Source organism: Uranotaenia lowii, chromosome 1 (genome assembly GCF_029784155.1).
Source record: "Uranotaenia lowii strain MFRU-FL chromosome 1, ASM2978415v1, whole genome shotgun sequence".
Classification (NCBI taxonomy): Eukaryota; Metazoa; Arthropoda; class Insecta; order Diptera; family Culicidae; genus Uranotaenia; species Uranotaenia lowii.
In genome coordinates, this window is record NC_073691.1 from 140825956 (window position 1) to 140848741 (window position 22786).

Genomic DNA, 22786 nt, shown 5'->3' on the forward strand with positions numbered 1-22786 from the left:
AAATATTTAAGAGTTTTGTTGTTGCATCGACACTAGAAACTAAGTAATTCGTTTGGCAGGAAATTTGAGGTTTTTAGTTCGAGAATGGGTCTCAGACAAAGAAACGGGCCTGACTTTGTTTACGCTAAAAAGTTGGACAAATTTCGAGAGAAACCGGAATGAACTACGAAATGAACTTTTGAGCGGGCATATGGCAGATCTCCAGCTTAAAATTTTTGTTTGGCAAGTTTCGTCCGGGGAACAAGGAGGAGAAAAAGTTGAACAAAATGTCATATCTAGTACATATTTTAGGTGGCTGACAATCTCCGGAAGCTGCAAATCAGTAAATGTGGTACAAAATGATTGTCACAATAACCGGAAAAATAACCAAGAAGTATGACTCTAAACCGGTTATACAGAACGTCATCCAAAATCAATCTTGTATTGAAAAAAAGAGGTACATAAGTAGTTTTAAAAAAATTCGGCGCACATGCCGCCACAAAATTATGTCAATGCCCTTCTTCAATGGCAGCTGCCTCAAACAATGTTGAGTCAAACATCTCTTGGTAGTTCGTCACAAAATGTTACCTGTGTCATTACATTACAAATTAATGTCACGGAAAATTACCAGTTTCCATCAATGTTTTCAAAAGTTATTCACAAAAGAAAGTGTTGCGACTTTTTTGGAAACAGTCCTTTTATATTTAAAAAAAACCTGTATAATACTACCAATTAGTTTAAATTTGGTAATATCAATACTCCTGCGTTGAGAAAATGTGAAAAAAAATTATATTAGATATATATGTAAGCTGAAATATGAAGATAAAGTCATAATGCTCTCCTTGTAGATGACTTTTATTTAATCATAGAAAACAGTAACATCATGTTTTCATGTTCAGACACGAAAAAAGTCTATTTCCTAGGTGGCTGAAACTTAAAAAAAACGGATAAAAAGGTTTATTTTTTTTTATTGTCGAAAGCTGAAAATCGGTCATTATAGGGGCATAATGAGAACCCCTTTTGGGGTAGTATAAGCACCATTAATCGGGGCACGATGAGCGTTTTCTGCCGAAAAATCTAAATAGCAGCGAATTCAACTCGATGAAGTCATCTGAATTAAAGAGCTACAGCTTGGCCTGTTTTATCTGATGATTTGGCAAGACTCGAGTTCGATTCCTAGTCGAGGCGATTTTTTTTCATTTATCATTAATAATCGATGTATTTTTTACTGAACAGTGAGTTGCAGATCTATCAAACAAAGCAATAACAAAATGTCCCACTTTTTAGAAAATGTCCGCCGCCCCGCTTTTTTCTCCAAATGTCCCGCTTTTTTCTGAGAAAACTTTTGTGGAAGACTCAACCCTCTCCGATTTATCCAGTTCAAAATAGTTGTTCCGTGCTTGATGAAAACGCTTTTTAGAAAATCTTCCATCGATTATTTTCAACTCCTGTCATTTTTTTCTAATCTTCTTATATTGACCTATGATGTACAAAACTAGAAATGTTCTTACTTAAAAATTGTAAAATTTATCGATAAGGTTAAATTTAGCCTCAATTTAAATTCATTGGTTCAACTCAGAAAACCATTCTAATAAAATTTTCTTTTGTTGTTTTTTTTTCTTAAAATTAGCATCATTTCTTCAAGACAAAATTAAATAATTCGTTTAGTTCTTAGCATTTGAGGTTACCAAAATATTTTCCACATATCCATACCAATATCCACATATTCGGACTGGGCGAATCCGTGCAATTTTATTTATAAACTTGACAAAATCCAGCCATTTGATTTCAACATTTTCAGCTTAAAACCCGGGCAATATCCGAGCAAATTCAGTCAAAACCGCGTAATTATTCAGTATAAATCAATAGGAATACGCTTGAAAATATATTTTTTCATCGAAACACATCAGCAAATTTTAAATCGTAAACTGTTCAAGATTATTAAGATGAGACTTGCTGAAAAACTGTTTTTGGACGCATAAATTTAAAAAAAAAATGATAACTCAACTCACATTTTTGATTGTTTAATCTTAGAAATGAAGTGAATAAATCAGTGCAAAATCCAGGCTTTTTACTACGAAATCCAGACAACCGTCCGGACTGAACTTTGCCTAAATTTTGTGTCAAACATCCGGCAAGTCCGGGTAAAACCGAAAAATCTTGCAAGCTTATCTTAGCATCACAATACGAATCTGGTTTAGTTAAGCATTGTTTGAGAGAGTTCTAGCACTGTTAACGTTTTCGATTGAATAAAATATTCTTTAAGTTGCTTCCAAATGATGATGGCTCCAGTTGTGCCTCAGAAATCATAGCAGAATCCCTGGAAATTTAATGCTTGAGGGAAAAGATCTAATTCCGCATAGTAAAGAACAGGACTACCGAGTTAATTTATATAAACTTGGTAGATGATCAAAAGTGGCTGTTGAAAATTTTAAAAACTATCTTCTTATTTCGGATTTTAAATAACTCTGAATTCCTACAACATTTTCGACTTTAGTATTCGCAGTATACAAAGGTAGAAGTTTTCTTAAGAATTCAATTTTGTGTATTCTATATCTTTATTTTTTTTTTTACTTTCTAAGAACTATTCATGCAGAAGAAACATATACATACATATGTATGTACAGGAATGGTCATAAAAGTTAGGGTTTTAAGATAAAATGTCCCGCTTTCTTCGATGACGTCCCGCCTTTTTTTGTGAAATGGTCCGCTTTTTTCCTGATAGTATCTGGTAAGCCTAGTATAATGCAAAGATCAAAATAATCGATCAAATGAAAACAATCGTCTCGACCAGGAATCGAACTCGAGTCGTCTGATTACCTCCCCGATACCTTAACAATAGGCTCAATCGTTAGATGTAAACTAGTCAAGCTGTAGCTCTATAATCCAGTTGATTTCATCGAATTCAATTCACTGCTAGATTCTATGGCATAAAATGCTCATCGTGCCCCGATCAATGGTGCTCTGTTCGTCCCGAGTCGTCAACAAGTAAAAAACGCGTACTATAGGAAGTACGAAACTGTTCCTCATGAAAATTTATTAAAAAAGGGCTTATCTCCTCCTCATGATAACTTGCCGCTGGCTTGTATCATCTGACAGTAGAGTGAGTCGATTTGGGGTCATTTTTGAATTTCTCAAACCCTGGGGTCTAAAAAGCTTTGTCGTGGTCCAAAACTCATTCATGATGTTTTGTAGAATTTTTAAGTAACGTTTACATGAGTAAATTTGAACTTTTAGATTTGTTTCTTCTGTGGAACCGAGCCAGCTGATGTTTGTTGTGCCAATTTATTTAATTCCTCAAGGAAATTTTTCGCTGAACAACTTTGTCGAAGGCCGTAACTTCGTATTTTAATAGACAACAAAGTTATTAGGTGTTGAATGGGGATATTTCTTTTGGCATTGATAAACAATAAATTCAATTTACATTACTGCAGGGTGCCTAGCAAGGTATTGCATGACTCCTTTTCATGCAAAACTTCGCGAAGCTCAAGCAGTGATGTCAATTGAATTTTTTGTTTATCAATGCGAAAAGACAGGGGTATGTCAGGGGGACAGCTCATAACTTTTTCGCCTAACAAGATGCGAAGTTACGGTCTTCGACAAAGTTGTTCAGCGAAAAATTTCCTTATTGAATTTCATAAATTGGCACAACAAACATCAGCTAGCTACAAATATGAAGAAAAGAAGAAACAAATATGATGTTGATTTTTCAGTTAAAAATATTCAATTTTCCCATACAAACCTAAAAGTTCAAATTTACTCATGTAAACATTACTTAAAAATTCTACAAAAAATCATGGATGAGTTTTGGATCAAAACGAAGCTTTTAAGACCCCAGGGTTTAAGAAATTCAAAAATGACCCCAAATCGGCTCAGTTTAATCTGACAGTCTTTAGAAGAAATGAGGGACATCACGTCTAGATTAGGAAAATCAAATTAGTATAGTAATCAGTGCATTTGCATAAAAGAGTGGTTATTGTAGGTTCACGAGGTTAAATAGTGTCAGATTTCCATACAAATTTGAGCATCGTTGAGCATGAGGCCTTCTGGCAGACCAAGGTCCGATTCTAGTCCCTTAGATTTTGATTCCCGAACATATCCCTTTTTTGACCACCCTTCTGTACATGGAAGACATGGAAAATCTGAGATTCGCTTGGATGATGCATATTTGAGCATCTTCCCTTAAAGTGGGAACTAATCACTTTGAAAGATCTCTTTACTTAAAAATGAAAGAGGACCCTTGGCCTTCTTTTCAATCCCCTCGCAAATGGGCCAAATCCTAAAAACTTTCGTTCGTTGGATCAGCCCAACTATTGTTTCATCTAGATTAAAAACCGACATCCGACAACCAAACGCACACACATGAGTGTAAATCATAGAGTTATCGATACCCTACTGAAAAAAAGACTACAACCCGTCTCAGTCTCAATTTCATTGAGATCATGTGATCCAGATTGGTTTTTATTTCTTCAGAAGACCATCTCTCCATTCTCGATTCACGACAGCTAATCTTGCATCAAAACAATCGAAACAAGGCTGTCAATTAAAGTTTTTTTTTTGCTTGCTGACAAACGCCATTGTCTCTGCCTATGACGAATCCCCGGTACCTACTGGATTGGACCCAAATGGTCGCTTGAGCCCTAGATTAATCACCCTTTTCCGAGAATGCAACTATCTCTTGGAGCTAAGTACATACATTGTATTTAACCCTAGTGGCGCTTGCCGGTTACTGTAATTAATGTGAGCTGGGCTTTGGTTGTAGACATGGTTTGGATCCCGGAATGATAAAAACATGGTTCCCGTGATTTCTTCCCCTGTCTGTCAAACTTTTTCCCCACTGGGAAGAAGAAGAGGCCGGGGACAGTAGTGAATGTCAACTACAAGGTTAACATTGTTGTTCCCGGAGTGGGTGGGCGTTGTCTTCATCATCAGGGTGGGGAGGAACGTTTCTTATCAAAAGGCCACAACCGTGTGCAATACGTCGTGGTGGATTCTTCTATGAAACCATTGAGATGGACCGAAACAAGAAGGAACTACTGATGGGGGGAAGATTCATGAATAGCAAACCTGAAGCTACCTACTTTCACCGGTGGGATTTGCCATTAGATGACTACACTGTCCTAAAGAGGCTTGAGTCTAGCTGGTATGGTGTTGAATGCAACATAGAATTTGATAGATCATATTTTATCCATCCACGCCGCACTGGTTGATCGGTTAGCTCGTTGCTTCAGCTGTTCAGGATGGTCCCGCTGGGATTTTGTTTATCTTTTGCAAAGAGAAATCTTCCCAAACGCTTCCTTCTGCTCCTTGTCTTTCATTCGAGTCAAGAGGAATGCGGGAGCGACAGTGAACCAATCAATTTTAGCATAATCGTGTCATAGAGCTTTTTTTTCGCCTGCTGATGGGGAAGATGAATCAGATGGGAAAGTCGATCTGCCATCTGATTCATCACAGGGAAGCAAAAAAAAACCCTACAACAACCCGAAGGTATCAACTAAAAGGTTTTAGTGTCCGACTTTTTCGACAGTGTCATCGGGCTTTTTTTTAATGCGGAATAAAACAAATTACCATTAGATCATGACGTATCCTGGAGCCAGTGTTAAGTTGTTTGATCGCTTCGAACGATCGTCGTGAGCCTCCAATTGGGCTCTGATTGGGGGTTTCGAGGCATATCGATTACAAGTAGTGGAAGTTATGTTTTAAATATCAATGAAGATGTTCGATGCTTTTTAACAACCATGACCTGCAACACGAGGATATCAGTTTAAAAACATAACATTGCTTTTAGCTTGGCTTGCAATCTTGTAATCATGTTGTTGTTTGAGAAAATACATCCCTTATGTTCGACCTTTGACTCTAAATCAAAGAATCGATTTTCTAACTTTAGAGATACGGAATATTTCGTCTTTTCTTGCTGTGTTAATTTCCACATCAACCCTCTTCAACTATAGCAAAAAATAGAAGACGTTTTCTAGAGAAGACCGGATCACTCGAACAATACGGACAGAACAAATAACAAATTCTTCTTTTTTTAACACAATCCCTTTAATGCATAGTGTTGTTTTAAAACAACACTAATTAAAATTCAAGCATCTCGAAAACACGTGGATATTTTTGAGTGATGTATTCACAAAAAATATTGTAGAGATTAAAAGAAATTAGTTCATGGTTTTTTGATTACGATATTTTAATGTATGTGTGAGATATCCAACAAAGTATGCAAATTGCAAAAATCAATTTTATTGATTTTTTTTTCGAAAAAAGTAGTTTTTGGAAAATCGCTGTTATTTCTGCAGATTTGCAAATTCTTACAATTTTTTTAATTACATTCAAACACAATCACCTTCGTGTACCCAATTAACAAGGTTTGGAAGAAATTAGCAAAATCGTGTTGATATTAATTAAGAATTTCAAAAAATATCTTCAACTTGATTGGCCATAACTGTTACAATACTCAAAATAACGACTTACAACCTGTTGGGTTGTGTTATTTGAATTAAAATATTATTATTTCACTGAACTAATAGATGCTTATCTCATTTAAAAAAAAGTCATGCATTGAAGGGTTAATACGTTTAACGAATAAAATTTATAATTGCTTCAAAAACTCAAACAGCTGATGAAGCAAAAGTTAAACAGTTGATGATGAGCATTGTATAACTTTTTGTTTTAAAATTTATTTAAATTTTCAATCTTAAATGTCTCCATTTTTCAATTTTGTGCAACAAGATTGTATGCAAGTTCGTTGCATGCATACTTTGGTTCAATTCATTCCAATATATTGAAAAAAATTTTTTTTTTGTATTATCTCCCCCCCTTGTGATGTTTCATGGGAGGATTTCCAATTTGTTCCGGCCTAATCCAAGACTCTTAACTATAGATCAGGGCCGTAGGAAGAACCGACTCATGGGTGGGGGGTTTGTTGACTGATTTTTACCTATGATTTTTGCCCAACATTACACAAATAAAAAAAGTATCCAAACAAATTATGTTTGTAACTACATATATGATTATTCATTTTTAACCCTTCATTTCATAAAGTAACAAATTTGTTAGAATTAGTGTATGGAAAAATGGAAAAATCGTATTTTATTTTAATTTTTTTTCTTGATGTACTCATCATTTTGAACTGTTTAAAATGATTTTTAATGAAAAACAAAAAATCATGAAACGAAGGGTTAAGTACTCATTAATAGTTTTCGTATCAAATCGTAACTTGGAAAAGTGGTCTTCAACCTAAAGGGTGGCCTAAATTTTTATAATGAAACCTTAAGAAACAACATATGGAATTTGCTTCCATCGATGAATCCTTCAATTTGTTTAGAGTCTGGTAGCTCAAACTTATTTGATTTGAGCATAACATAAGTTCTTTTTAGGGTAGCCTTCAGTTTCTTTAAAAAAAACATATTCTATACTTAAATCAAACAAGCCCAATTTCCCATTTTTTTTAATTCCAAGATTCTAACCTCAGCTGAAAATAAATAAAATTTTCCAAATAAAAAAGAAGCGATAAATTTTTTTTTTGGCTCAAATTTGCTTGACGCAAACTTGAACCAAATCTATGATTTTAGTTTGAACTTTGGATTTAAAAAAAAACTGCAATATTAATAATGCAGATTTTTTAATAGATGAAGATCAGGTACATGTTCCTTTAGCAGCAAATATTTTTCATAAAGAATCAATTCCATAATGAAAATCCAGTGGATAATTTTTTTAAAACAAGTTTGGCATTTTTTGCATAAATTATACTTTCACCAAATTCACGGTTTTGCCATTATCACGGTGAATTAATCGTGATAAAATCGAAAACTCCTGTACGGATTTTGTGTAATAATTAAGTTGAAGAACTTCTTATTTGAATATAATACAAAATTCGTTTTTTTCATGTTCGGAACACTATTATCGAAATATTGAAAATGCGTATGATTTCGAAAAACATGATTAAATTTTTATATTGAAAACAAAACCAATTTTGAACCCGGATTTCAAAGCAGCTTTTCATTTCTCATTTCTTTTGATTATTCGAATTGAAAATTAAAATCCTAAACTGGATACAGAATCAGAAATACGAGAATAGAAATAGAATTTTGGATATGGGAAAATGGATCCAAAACCTCCAAGATGGGTTTAATTTAAAATTTAATATTCAGACCTGTGGATAATTTTTTTAAAACACATTTGCGATTTTTTGCAAAAATTCTACTTTATATTTGTGATAATCAGCTGAATTGTGTGTATGAACTATCTGTATGTGTATGTGTATGTGTATTTGAAATCTGGAAATTGATCTGACGTGCAAATTTTTAAGCTCATGTTCTCATGAATTCTCAACAATTTTATGTTAATTGAAAAACTCATTTACAAGCTAAATCTTTTTCAGAATTTTGAATCTGCATTCTATATCTGAAATCTGAACCTGAATTCAAAAATTGAACTTTGAATCTGTTTCCGATTTTCCATACGATTTCTAAAATTTACAAAAAATGCGAAATCTGGATCTCAATTCCAGATCAAAATTTTAAGAGCTAAGCTTTAGAGCCGTCATTCATGAATGAGTAATTAAAATAATAATTTAATCTTAATTCATTATTTCAATTATTTATTTTTCTGTTATATTGTGAATCTGAATTAAAATGTGAATCTAAAATGATGAATCTGAATCTGAGTTTTGGTTCGCCAATTAGAAGCTTTTAATGTATAAATTTTGTGTAATAATTATGTTTAAGAACTTCGAGTTTGAATATAATACAAAATTCTTTTTTTTTCATGATAATAGTGAAAATATTGAAAATGCATATGATTTCGAAAACATTATTCAAATTTGATATGAAATGCAAAGCCAATTTTGAACCCGGATTTCAAAGCAGTTTTTTATTTCTAATTTCTTTTGATTATTCGAACTGAAAATTAAAAATCCCAAACTGGATACAGAATCAGAAATACGAGAATAGAAAAAGAATTTTGGATATGGGAAAATGGATCAAAAACCTTCAAGATGCGTTTAATTTAAAATTTAATATTCAGACCTGAATTTCTATGAACAAGTGAGAAAATTTTGAAAAACTGTAGCAGAATTTTGAACTTGGGATGGCTTTTTGAGATTTTGGCATAAGTTTTTAGTCTAGACTTTTGAATAACTTTACTCAATTATCATAATTTGATAATGATTTAAAAATTTGGAATAAAGAATAGAGTACTTCGCTAGGGTTTTTGGATCCTCCTGAAGGTGGGGGAAGGTTTAGTAACCTTAGTAAATTACCACCTTAATTCTTTCACAAAATTTTTCTAGAAAGTTTTGATATCTGGTATAGTTTATTAGAAATGTATTGAAACTACCAATGCATAGTGTGCAAGCAATCGCCCACTTTGTTGAGTTGAGGTGAATCCGTGCACCCATGTCGAGCAACTTAAATCATTTAATTTCTGAAACATGCTTCAAACAGTATAAGTTTTTTTTCAAATTCTTCTATTAATCAGTCAAGTGAGAAGAATTAGACTGGGAAAATCCTATAAAAAATTGTTAAACTCGCTCTCAGAAGACTATTTAAATTTTCCAGTGGGGACTTTGCTATTCACTTCAAAACATAAAAAAATTCCAATGTGAACAAATTTTTGCTATTTTACTTACATTTTCAGCTTTGGTTTAAATTCAATGTTTTCATGTTATTCACCTGAAATTGAAAAAAAAAAAACATATAATTAATGATTGTGTTTAGGCTCGCGTCTTGTTAAAATAATGAAAAATAACTTTAACAGGATTCCATTAAAATAATCAAAACTTAACCCCAGCTTTCATCGTTCACTTTTCTTTTTTCTTTGCAGCTTTGTCCCTGCTGTTTTATATTCCAATTTATAAATCTTTTCTCATGGAAAATAAAAATTCAAATTCGGTGCAAAAATTTGCATTTTTGCATCTCACACCGACGGGGGCAATAAAAAAAATCGTAACATCAGCGATAGCGAAATTTGAATTTCAAAGCACACAGCAGATGAGTCGCAACCGACCCCTGGCTCAGTTTCCAAACCCATCATTTTATGATCCATCCATAAGGCCGGGGGAAGAAAAAGTCGCATAATTCTAAACACAGGGTTGTAAAACTCTTCCTCGGCAGCTCACCTGTTTCGCCCGTGCTTAATTGCAGCAGCAGAGAAAGTCTTCTCGAAACAAGTTTCTACGATGGAACGAACTTATTGCGATTTGGGCTAATCCTCCCTCAACAAAAAGCCGGAAAAAAATATTTGAAAAAAGACGCGCGCGGGGAACGATTTCGGTTGACACTTGGAACAAGACTGAGACCTGTGCGAACGGCTTTGACAGCTGCTGCTGCCAATATGATCCAAATCTGGAGTCCCGTTTTTGGGAAGGTTTTTTTTCGCATCTTACAAATCGCTAACTAGGTGATTCGTTGGCAGAATCCACACCACTGGCCGGCAAATATTTGCCCAGTTATTATGCAAACTTTGGGCGCTCGCCCCAATAGGGATCAGATCATCAGATCACTTTTATTTTTGGACAAGCATCTTCTTGGCTCGTCAAGCATCCAGAACTGGGTCAAGTGGGACGCAAAACACTTGTCAGTATAGAATGTCGATATCCGTAATATGTTAATGACCTCGGGACTTTGAACGGAGACCGGTTTTTTTTTTGGGAAAATTTCCCAATCGTTCCTAGTTGGAATTTTTGGCGCTGAAATCCCGGTAACTGCTAAGTTTGCATCACCTTGTGACTTTTGTGTTTGAATAAGTAAACATCGATAGTTGACAGATTGGCTTCAAGTTTTTTTTTGGGTGGTGTCTTGGATCTGCGGTTGTTTCAAGGTACGTTTATCGATTTTTTGAAGAAAAAAAAATTGTGGGTGAAAACGAATAAAATTTTGACTGACCGTCAGATACACTCTTCCATACTTCTGAATTTTCCAGTCTGATGATTGCGGGATTAGCCTTTATCTACACGCATTTAACACGTCCGTCGGCATGGCACCCATATCCGGGTGACGAGTGTATTTCCGGGGGGGCCGTCACATCAAAAAGCGGGTGACGCTCTCTTACTCAAATTAGTCGCTCAGTTTAGCCACACGTTGCAAATCTGGGAATTCTCCCTCTTTTCTGTCTCGTTCCCAGAACTTTTTTGGGCCCGGCTAGTAAAACTACCAAAATGAGCGTGGCGACGAACGTGTTAAACGTTGTTTGACGCGTTCGTTGTTTCTGCCACTGTCCTGATTTATCAGGATTTGCCCTGATTTATCAGGATTTGTCCTGATATGGAGAGACTTTCCTGATTTTTCAAAAACTCTCGAATTGTCCTGTTTTTTGAAAATTGGTTTTAAAAATATCCTAAATTGTCCTGATTTTCAAGAAAACATCCAGATTGTAACCAAATTTGTAATTAAACTATGAAAACACCGAACAAATCTGTAATAAAATAGTTAAACTCATTCAACCGATGGTAATCTTCTATTCAGTAGATATTTAAACGATGTTTTTCAATGTAAACTTCAGGCCAGCCAAGAAATTTCTCAATTCTTTTGCATAATTTAGGCGTTTACAGAACCTGCATTTCACATTTATTTTTGCAATCAAACCAAATTTGCATATTATTCCCATAAATCTAGCGGTGCCCTGAAAAATCTTGATTATTGTCTAAACCACCTGGCACTTAAGACTTGAGCTCTGATTCCTATAGACTCCCAATGTATGCACACATTTTTTCTTTTATTGTACACTTACTTATGCTGTTTGATATACGTTCCATATATCTACATTATAGAATGATCGTATGAAACTTGAAAAAACAACATTTACCTACCAAAGTGGAGGCAATATACATATGAACATGAATTTCGTTTCTTTCTAAAGCGACGTAAACTATACCAATTGGGCGTTATCCGTCACCTTATTTCTACCTATAGAAAGTAGGCAAGAGAGCGCAAAATTTAGGCTAGGAGACTTCAAATCGTTGCCAGTGACAATATTTTCCAGTTCTCTCATTGCTCAATATTATTCAATTCTTCTCTGATCGAAAGCCATCTGAATGCACTGCTGGTGGCAGAGAGAGAGCATAACGATGATTTTCTCACTAATAGCCCGTGCGGGAGCAAAATCATTTCAAAATTTACAAACATGGCGAACTTCCTCTCATATCCGATTTAAACTGACTTCAGACGACATTTTATACGATTTTTTCACTATGCAGTTGGTATTGCGATTCGTAACACCATTGTGAACGATTTAGGTTATCATTTTTTGTACGATTTCTTGTTTGTTGAATGAGCACTGGTTTCTCTCATTTGACTAAAATTTACTCATTTTCAACCACAATTAGACTCAATTCCAATCATTGGCTGCACAACTTGCGTGATCATTGGCGTATCTTCTCTCTTCCACTCAGTCCCCCATTTCCCATGATTTTATCGCTGTTTGCATAGTCCTCTCAAAATATGACAAAACATGAAAAAAATTGAGAATTGAGTCACACTGCTTAGAATCAGTATTGTCAGATCATCTGATTTCTCTATAGATCTGCGGATTTTTAGCATTTCTACGGAGCTACGGATCGATGCTCAAAATCTACGGACTTCCAGCATTTTCTACGGATTTTCTACGGATTAGAGAAAAATTTAACGGAATTCTACGGATAAACGAAAATGTTACCTGACGACCAAAAAAAAGGTCATCAAGTTTCATTTTGCCAAAATCAGTACATTTTTCGATTTTCGTCAAATCTACGGATCTGAGCGATTTGCAATCTGGCAACGCTGCTTAAAATCGCTTGCGTTACTTTCTGCGACGGAAGCTCAAAAAACGACGAACCTTCTCATTCGGCTTGTCCCACCTAAAGTCTCCAGGCTGGAGATATTGGCAACGAATACGAATGCGTGCGATTCGGATCGTGCTCGCATGTATACCTGGAGGCGTGACCTAGCGTCTCTTCTAGATTGATTTCGTGGCACTCATCCGAGACACTCATTCGAGACACTCATCCGAAACACGAATATGACGCGTTCCTCACTTACGAATCTTATGTTGCAAATTCGTAAGGGCTTCCCAGTAAATTCGATGCGAAGCTACTGACGAGTTGAGTTAACTCTCTGTTGAATAATGTTCACTGGGATCTAATCCTCTCACGACTGAAGTACTGACCTGTTCTCCACCGATCAAGTTGCGCTTATCCTGGACTGTAACAGTTAGCTCGGAACCAAACGATACAGATGATTCCCGACGAAGACGGCGTCCTACAAGGGCTGAATCAGTTCGGTCGGTATCTAAAAATCACTCTTCTCTAAGGGTATCTTCCATACCACAGAATACCCTTTTTACTCGCAGTATCCACTGCGAAGAAGTTTATGTGTTAAGTATACCCCAGCCGTTTTATTCATAGGGAATAGGGAGTACTTGGAAGCTCCCCGTTCATGAAGTTATCCTATAACCCACAATACGTATCTTCAAGATTCTTTCAGCAGAAGGTCACCATTTGGATGTTTAGAACTTACTAAAAGATCCCTCTTTCGTCAATCGGTTTAAGATCGTCTTCAACAGCTTTAAAAGTATTCATTAGACAAATAGATCTGTATGATGCAGAATCTTCTGAAGATTCACCGGTTTCGGTACTAAGAAAGTCCAACTTTGCAACTCTCCTCAGGTTGGCGAATGTATCCCGGTAGGAGAAAATCGTATGGCTTATAAACTTCTTCAGAGTTTTTAAATCTCTTGGGATTAGGCCCTCAGGGTTCCAAAATGAGTGGATTCTTGAGCTTCAGAAATTTCTCCAATAGATTTAACACAAGGTTCGCAAAGAGGAAAAAAAAACTTCATTTCACACCACTTTAAGTTTAAAACCAATATCAGCTTAGCTGACAGCATCTACCAGAGAAGTGTTAAAATCGCATTTTCAACTATGTACTCTAGTCGACTACGACAATTCCTACACTTATTTTACCATTTGAAGGTAACTTTTAGAGGCAATTGCTATCCATTAAACCAAACCAGATTCTACTTTCTCTGTGTAATAAATCACAATCAACTTAAAATTTGCCTTCCAACATCTCGTTGCTCTGGTTTTTGTTTTCGAGTTTGCTGTCAACTCTGCGCTACCATGGATGTGTCATGTCGGTCCATCATTAAATATACGAGCAAAGTTTAACGACGGCACACATAAAAAGTCCCAGCTCCATTCGCACAACTCTCCCTTTCGATTTACAACCTTACCACTTAGTTATTTAGAATGCAACGCGCATAAATCGGTGCAACGAAACTTTCTTCTTGCTGTTCCGATTTCATTTCTCCAGGGCTCCCATAACCTTCCTTAACTACATCATCCACCGCTATCTGGCGGAACCGATCGCGCAAATCTGTCAGAGTTCGTTCATAGGGTTTGTTAGAAGGTGCTTAGAGGTTTTCATACACTCATTGTCTTGTTTTCTAAATATTTAAATTGGCTGCTCCCGCGTTGACGCACCTTCACATGAACGAATCCAGAAGGTGCTCCTGGAACTATTCCCCAAGTGTTTGGTCCCGATAGTCCATGGAAAACGACTCCGCAGACGTGATCGAGCAGACCGATGATGCTGGTTGCGCTCGAACCATCAGAGTGTTTAACTAGGTTGTAACATGCAAATTATACGGCACTTTGGTCGGAGCCAAAAGTTAGGCAGAAGCCCTAGCCGTTTGGTCGCTCACCACCCACATTCTAACTACAAGCTCCAGGTGTCGGTTTGCCACCGCCACGATTATTCGTGTCCCCGTCTGGATTGTCACTCGTGGCGACGTGACTGCGGTCTGCCAATTATTAATTGAATGGCAACGATGACGGTGGCGCTGCTCTACATTTTATAGGTTTTCTTTCTAGTCTCCCACCCGTGAGGTATAAGCCTGAGTTGCAGCGAGAAAGCGTGAAAAATATGTGCGTGGTTTTCCGGAGATTGCTCCTATTTATTCTGTCAAATCAATGAAAATTGATGACTTTTCAATTGGTCGTGATTCGTTCGTTTGACTACCTTGAATGTGACCAACAACCAAGTGGGAGGCACGCCAAAATCAGGTTAATTGACGAAAGGAGGGGCTCAGTACTTTTATGCGAACTTTCGTAAAGTGGACTTCATTTTTTTTTGGTTAAGCTACGCTTTGTCATGTGTCCGTCGAACGTGTGACAAGCCCTTAGTCTCCGGTTCGAAGGACCATCAATGGCAGTACGTTGACTCTGGGCTCCCAAATCAGGTCACGTTGCACCTGATTCGCTTGGGAAATTGGATTATCCTCATCAACCCATTGAATCTATTCGATTTCAATCGCGATGACATTTTATCGACTTCAATTTTGCCACGGATATACACATCGCCGATCCTGCCGCCAAGAGGAAACCGTTGCGCTAATGATCTGTAAACTTCCTTTTGCGGTAAATGGGCTCTCGATCATCACGGCCTCGGCCTCTAAAATTCCTGCTTAATATAGGACGTTTTCTCCGCAGAAAACCTCCCCAGCGACTCCGGGCTAGTTTGCGGGCGTAGAACCGGTTAGTCTAATGTCGAGCAAACTTCACTTTCGATTTAACTTCCTTCGGGATGATCGCAATTGACGTTGGTGTTACTGTTGGAAACATTAACCATTTCTAGTGTCAATAAGCCGGCTTTGACGATCCTCATTACCAGGGGTCGTCAAATCCCGGTTTATGTGTCCGATCCAAGCGTGTTATTCCAACAGCTTCTAGAAAAGCTTAGAGATCTAAGCTTAAGGATTTTTACCGCCATCGTACGTTGTGAGAACATATAGATATCGCTTGCTTTCTCAATTTTTTGTTTTATGTTAGAGTACTCAGTGAACCTACAATCTAAAAAAATCCCTGCTAGTTTTAAAGTCCACGATTGCACTTTTTTATTAAAAAAAAAATCTATTTTCAACCACAAAACACACCTTGACTCTGAAATAACTAACAACTCATAATTTGATATTTTCCCTTGTAAAGAACAACTTTCAATTGCCCCCACCCGTAAAACCACCTGAAACTTAGTGACGTGAGCACAGTAACTTTCTTCGGAACAGAACCCATGCAGCACCGCTCGTTGTATCGAATTTCAATTACCGAGCGCATCGTCCCATCGTCGAGTATGATTGCTTGAAAAGCTCCCTCAAACCTTCCCCAACTGTGCCCGGTACGATTCGTATTACTCGCTCTGTACCGTACGCCTTTAACCACCGAGCGAACGATCGTACGTAGACCCACGTACGACACACGATGCCGTTGTTTTGCGTATGTTTTTACAGTTATGTTTTGCCCATGTTTACCTCCTCCTTGAACTTGACTCTGGCTTGATCGCGACTCCACTCTGCTGCTGCACTGCACACACTTTCGCTCTAGCCGGACCGACCCACTCGCGCTCTCAACAGTTGCCGCGAAACTGTGGCCGGTTTGAGTTTTCGCTGAATTTCTTCGGTCGGGCACCGATCGGGCTTTCGCGGAAGAGAAAGGCGACCAACCAAATTCTTCGTGAGTGCTCCCGAAGAAGTCGAATCGCTCTCCTGGTGAGAGACGCTGAGACGTATGTTTCTTTACCGCACCAGTTGGGATCTTCTCTAGGTCCAGTGGAGTTCAAGTTCAAGATCAAGAGAGTGAGTGTTTTCTGTCTTCGGCACCCGAACGAAGAAGAATCTCGGAGGCGAAGGCGCTCTAATTTATGGGCTCGTGCAAGCGTCTTCTGATGGACGGATTGTTGGCCCGGCAGAGAAGGTGCCAGGGCGATAGCAAACGAGATAACGATTTCATTACCAGCTGCGGAAGTGTCCTGTCCGATGGGGCCGTGTTTTGGCGTGTGGAAATATTGCATCGCTAGCTTACTCGCCTACAACTAACCTAATTTTCGAGCCAATTTCTCCGATCCGGCTAGTGGTGCAGAACTTGTTCCGAGCCGCGCGCGGTAGTGTTTTCTCCCGGAATCATTTGCTTTCCATGCCGACTCATGCTAAGTGGAGTTGCTGGCACAAATGAAGGCGGGAACATTAAAATGACTTGTGCGGATCAAATCGTTCTTGAACAACTCTCCATTGCCTAACTTGAGCTTATCCATTCGGACAAGATCCCATTAGTAAATCTGCATGATACAGAGCGACTATAATATGCGATCGCGTGTACTCGAAAACGAAACGCTAGAATTAAAACAAAGTAGAGTGACAGAACCATAGTACAAAATTTTCTCAATAAAAAAAAACTTGCTGCGTTGCAAAATTTTCAAACAAGTTTCTCAAAAGTTCCAAAGAAGCGTCCATATTTGGAAACATCTCTGAAACGATTGGATGGAGATAAAGTCGTTTTCACAGGTTCTTTTTCAAAAATGAATAGATTTTAGGCCCATGGAGGCTTCTATCCAAATTCTTACCTCATTACTCAAGAGGCCAGCAAACCGTATCGATGGGATTGCTCTTGGCAGCAGTTCCACATTGGCGATCCTTCCGCCACACCAAGTGAGCGAGGCGCTTTAGGAAAGGCTGCTGCTTCCTTCCCATCGGTTCGATTTCGGTTGCTCATCAATGATGATGATGATGATGGAAGCACGAATTCTGCAACCGCATCGGGGTGGATCGATCCGATCAAGTGTTATTATGATTGAATTATGTCCGAAACCGGACTCCTCTGGGTTGATGGGTGTGCGGTTCAGGAACAAGGCTGGTCCTCCCGTTAGGCCTTGGAAAAATTCCCCCCACACCATTGCCGTTGTCTAAGCCTGTGAGGGCTCCAGAGCCAGAAGTAGGCTAATGCTGGGTTGCGTGAGATGCGGCCCCCAAGATTGATGGGATCACTTGTGCGAGATCTTTGGATCGGATCGAGTGTGGGATGGGTAAATTATATCCACATGCCGGGTACTACGCATTATGGTCAAGGTTGTACCAGCAGCAAGTGGAAATCGAACATGAAACTGACGGCGGGGTCCGGGACCGGAACAACTTTGTAGGGGAGCCACAGACGGGAAAACGATGTGCCGGTGCATAAATTATGCGCGGCGAAGATTGGACTGAATTATATGTACTTTTCCGGTTGACGGTTTGAACTGGAGCGCATTCGGCCCGAGATATCTTTGTAATTTTCTTGTAATGGTGATGTTATACAAGTCGGAATGTTCGAGAAGTGTAAATTGTGGTTTGAAGTTTTCTCGGTCGGAAAACCGGATTTTTACACATTCCGTTGGAGTGATTAATTTCTGATTCAAACTATCTACATCTACATGCATCTACATATTAGAAAATCAAACTTCCCAAAATTATTTAAAACAGGGTTTCTCCAAGAGATTGAGAGAACATTTAGGCTAGAATGAATTAAACATTGTGGTGCTGATGCTTTCTATTTTCTTATTTGGGATGAGTAAACTTCCTTGGATTGTTTACCTTGTATGGCGGATACGAGCTTAATAACGTTCAAAACTGTGGCTCTAAACCTCCACTTTTTTCAGTTCAACATTCACAGCATTCGGACCGCATCTAGTGTGAAGGATTAGAAAAAGAGAAAGAAAATAGGGCAGAAGAAAGTATAGATTCAAAATCTTACGATCTGGCTCGAAGGACCATTTTCCAGCAACCCTCCAACTATAGCTCAAATCAGTTACAAAGCAGCCTACTAAACATCTTCTTTTGAATCCTAAATTCAACAATGTTCATTTGCACCTCCGTTATAAAAATCAAAATTTTCACGAAATTGGGAATTTATTAAAAATATTAATTATGAACCGATTAAATAGGTGTTTTGAAGTTAGTTTTCCTAAGGTCCGTAGACTCATTTTAAAGAATTGTTATCAAAGACTATCATGAGTGTATTTCTACTTCCTGAATGTCGTGTTCGGTTAAGGTTCTCTCAAGAGATGGTCATACATGGATTTATCTTTTCATAAGAAATTTATGGATAAACCAGAAAATTGATAATAAATATAAACATTATTTGCACCTTCTTAACGAAATGCTGAGTGATGGTTTCGGAAGGAAACCAAACTTATAATGATCCCTCGATTCTATAGGTTCAGGAAGTTTCACCCATCGACCCATTGAGGTGTTTCACCAACAGATCATTAGGTTAATTACCCCGGCTTGGTTCCAACCGACCCCGCTGCTCCAGAAGTTCATTCAACTAGTATTATAATTGGATATTTACGATCCCGGCCGTTGCTGAAAGGCCGAATCCAGGTATTCGAATCAATTTTTTATTGCTGCTGGTGAAAAGCCGTAAAACGGTGACAACAGATTAGAACGATTTTATATGCAAACGAAATCGTTATCTGAGTCCAGCAATTTTCAGCTCGATCCAGACATCGATCGACGTAATCGGACAGAAGCTAAACTCTTTCCGATAGGTGTTCCCTTGGGATTCTTCTTTCTCTCCCCGTTTGCAGCCGCAGATCTAAAGTCGAGCATCTCATCCCAATCAAATCGAATCCAATCGTCGGGAGAATCGATTCAACATAATTTTCCTATTAGTGGCTTAACTGTGAATGAACTAATCCCATTTTTCATCACTTTTACGATAGCCACTGCACCCTTCCTTCCTTCTTTGTCTAACGGGTTGGGGAAGCTAGGGAGCAAAAATGGACCAAAGAAGTTATGTTATGGCGTTATGATCTGTTTCTGATTCGACTGAATCGACGAGCAATCCATCAACGGCGGCGGCAGGCATCGAAGCACAGAGAGAGAGAGAATTTGACTTAGACTGGGCTACGCCACCGGAATCGGAATCCCGGACCATTGGACATCACCATCGTCCATTTCGTATTTCTGATTATCAGCGGTGCGAAACACCTCTAACACGGACTTTGGTTTTTGATGAGATTTCTTCCCGATGCGCTCGTGCATGAATGCCCGGGCTTCTGGTGTTTTGATTGCTCAATTACGGAATTGGCAGCCGAACTACTACATGTGTCTTCCATCGAGCGCTGCCGATGGGAAAGATTTATGATTTTCGAGGAGCAACAACAGCTTACTGGTGAGGGTTTAGCGCGTCCGTTGAACTGGTTCCAACTAAAATCGATGTTGTGCTCAATTCGAGGTTTCTCCGTTGAGGCCCAAGGAAAAAGTTACTGTAGTTTGCGTGTGCTGAGTCTAGAGGTTCTCATATCTTTACTAGGGGAAAACTATTCTTGATGGCGTCTTTTATGGATAAAATTCAAATATCTATTCCAAAGTAGGATTGCACCTGTTTTGGCATCAACACGAGCAAATCTGTTACAATAAAGATGATTTAGAAAGAACATACTTTTTCGGATTTGTAACTCATAACTGTTTTTTTTTATTTTTAAATATTTTCGAAAATTCTGTGTAGTTTTATTCAGGACAACATTCTCCATCTTTGAAACCTAAATTGAGCAAAATCATGTCAGCCAGTTCCGCTGAAATGTTGTGGACAAAAATGTGCGTGCACACACATTTGTGTGTGTCCACAGATTTTCGTCCACACGACTTCAGCACAAATGGCTGGTTGGATTTCGTTAAATTTAGGCTCAAATGATGGGGAATATTGTTTTACATGGAACTTCACAAAATGTTTGAGATGAATTGAAAATTAAAGTAGATGTGAGCCAAACATTCATTCAAGATCGTATAAGCGTCGGATAAATAAAATGTTACTCTTAGAGCTAAATCATCACCATTGCACTCGATTTTATGTATAAGGAAATGGATTTTTGAAAATTGAGAGACAAAGTTCATGCGCTTCGATGCAGCAAAAGTTATTTTACGTAATACTTTACTTTTCTGATGGTGGTTTTAAAAGTTCGTATGAACCATTAGGATGACTGCTAATCAGTTTCCATACAGTACTAATTCTCTCCAATAAGAAGAAAAAAATGCCGATTAGAACGTTTCCGGTAAAGGTATCCCGCGTAGAATGACATTTGGAAAACGGTCCCGTGATTCTCAGTTGTCAGGTAAGGTGCCGGTCACTAACCCCCTCGAGCTGCTGCTGCTGCTGCAAGACACAGAGCTACAAGAAGACACCTGTGTGCAGCGCTCCGGAACGCATGGCTAATCCGGTGAATTACCTCATCTCTATAATACGCCAATTCGCGCGGTTCGATTCGGTTTGGCAGAAAGGTTCTCCATTAGGCCGTCTCTGAGGGGAGACGACTGTGTGACGAATGAAGGAACCGTATTCTCGCCGACTGGAACGGGTCCGGGTGACGACCGACGACGACGACCGTTTGTTTGCGTGTTTTGGGGACCTTAATTGAATTGCGATCCTGGAAGAAAGCTACCCAGAATCATGGTAATCGAGCCCTCGGTAATTGGTTATATCATGTTCGCCAAGTTTGTTTTTCCTCCTAATGAACGCGTCCGGATGTGGCAATTGACGCTTGCGGCCTCCAAAATTATACCTCAAACCTTCACCGGTGATCATGAATCCAAAATTCTCAGGAGGCTCAAACACACACGTGCCCGATATCCCTGTCCCTTGTGCCAAACCGAAAGGATCTCGTGACGAGAACAGTAATCGAAGGCACTCAGTATCTTGTCCCGCAATTTGGGATACAACTTGAGATGTGCTGTGCGAACATTAAAAGTAAACAGACGAAGAGCTCGATGAGAAAGGTCCGCAACCGGCTCGAACTCATACCGCCGAAAAAAAAACCAAAAAAATGTTATGGCCAGGGGCCGGTTTCTGCCGAATAAGGGCTTGTTTGTGCTGTTTTTTTATCTTTGACTCTTCTCTTTATTACTCAACCGCTCGATTTTCGTTTTTCACTGACATTCACATTCGAAAAGTTCTTTTCCGTAAGTCCGGTTACAGGGTGATCGGATGATTTCCGAATTGATAATCTTGTTAAAGAATGTCATTGTAGTAGAGCAACTGGTCAGGTTTTTGCCAGATTCGTTTCCTATATTTTTGTCAGACTACATTGATTATTGTTAAAATTTATATCAGAAATAATAGAAAGAAATCCAAATTTCTTTTATTATTTTACTTACAATACCTTGAACTATGAGTGTTTTGCAATCGTGTTTACCTGTAAAGAGAAAGAAAATTTCCGTTAGAAATAATGTTCTGATAACGAATTTATAGAAACTTGCTCGCTGGTACAGATCATCAACAGCAAAGTAATATCGAAGTTCATATATTTTGAACTTATCCGAGGGTCCTATCATATGTGTTATTCGTTGTCCAGACTACGTAAAAATTGCCAGAACTAAGTTATCCACACAAGGTTTTAAAAATATTACTAGGTTGGCTAGCGAACCAGGAATACCCGTAAAAACTTTGGGATTTCAACACATATCCGGGAAAAAAATCATGTTTTGAGGTTTTATTTTTAAGAGACTTTTCACACAAAATTATCTAAAAAAAATCCGTTTATTTCTCTAATTAAACAATCGGTATATTCATTCTGCAGCTCTCATTTGAGTTTCGGCGGGTTTGAGTTACTATTCGTCCCGAAATGGTACATTAGGTTTGAGAGAAAGTAAACATCGTGTGTGCTTCGGGTGAGTGCCAAAAAATAATCTGGTTATTGATTACTGAAGTTATTGGACAAGCCCCCGAGAAAGCACAAGATCACGGCCCGAGCCGTGCTCGCACGTTTCCCTCTTCGTGATGCGTGCTCGTTTCAGAGTGTGCACAGCGCACTGTGCTCTCGACTCTCACTCTTGTTCTTTCACGCATAGGTTTCTTTGGGAGTTCCGTGCGATGTACTCCTATGAGCATGGTTGGTCAGCTCCTCCCAAACAACAAAGAGACGGGAAAAACAATACTATTTTCAGTTCGGCTTTCGAGTGTAATCCTCTTTCGCTGATCGTGCTCCACTCGTTATCTCAGATTACACGAGCTGAAAGTGACTCGGACGGCAAG

At 38.3% G+C, this 22786-nt stretch overlaps 2 protein-coding genes across 4 annotated transcripts in view; one reads left to right on the forward strand and one right to left on the reverse strand.

Moving 5' to 3' along the window:
- The window catches only part of LOC129740318 (autophagy-related protein 16-1), a 355598-nt gene that overhangs the window by 194921 nt on the left and 137891 nt on the right, over positions 1-22786 (forward strand). The gene's annotated exons all lie outside the window — the stretch shown is intronic.
- Positions 1-22786, reverse strand: part of LOC129740317 (uncharacterized) — a 459755-nt gene that overhangs the window by 181379 nt on the left and 255590 nt on the right. Inside the window, exons 1-2 of one of the 3 annotated variants that reach the window (XM_055731956.1) lie at positions 16258-16345; positions 9608-9650 (exon numbers count right to left, since the gene is read on the reverse strand). The exons of 1 other annotated variant lie outside the window; for it this stretch is intronic. The gene's annotated coding sequence lies outside the window, so the exon portion shown is untranslated. Of the gene's footprint in view, positions 1-9607; positions 9651-16257; positions 16367-22786 lie in introns of those variants that run through there. One more of the 3 variants, XM_055731954.1, reaches the window with a different exon arrangement.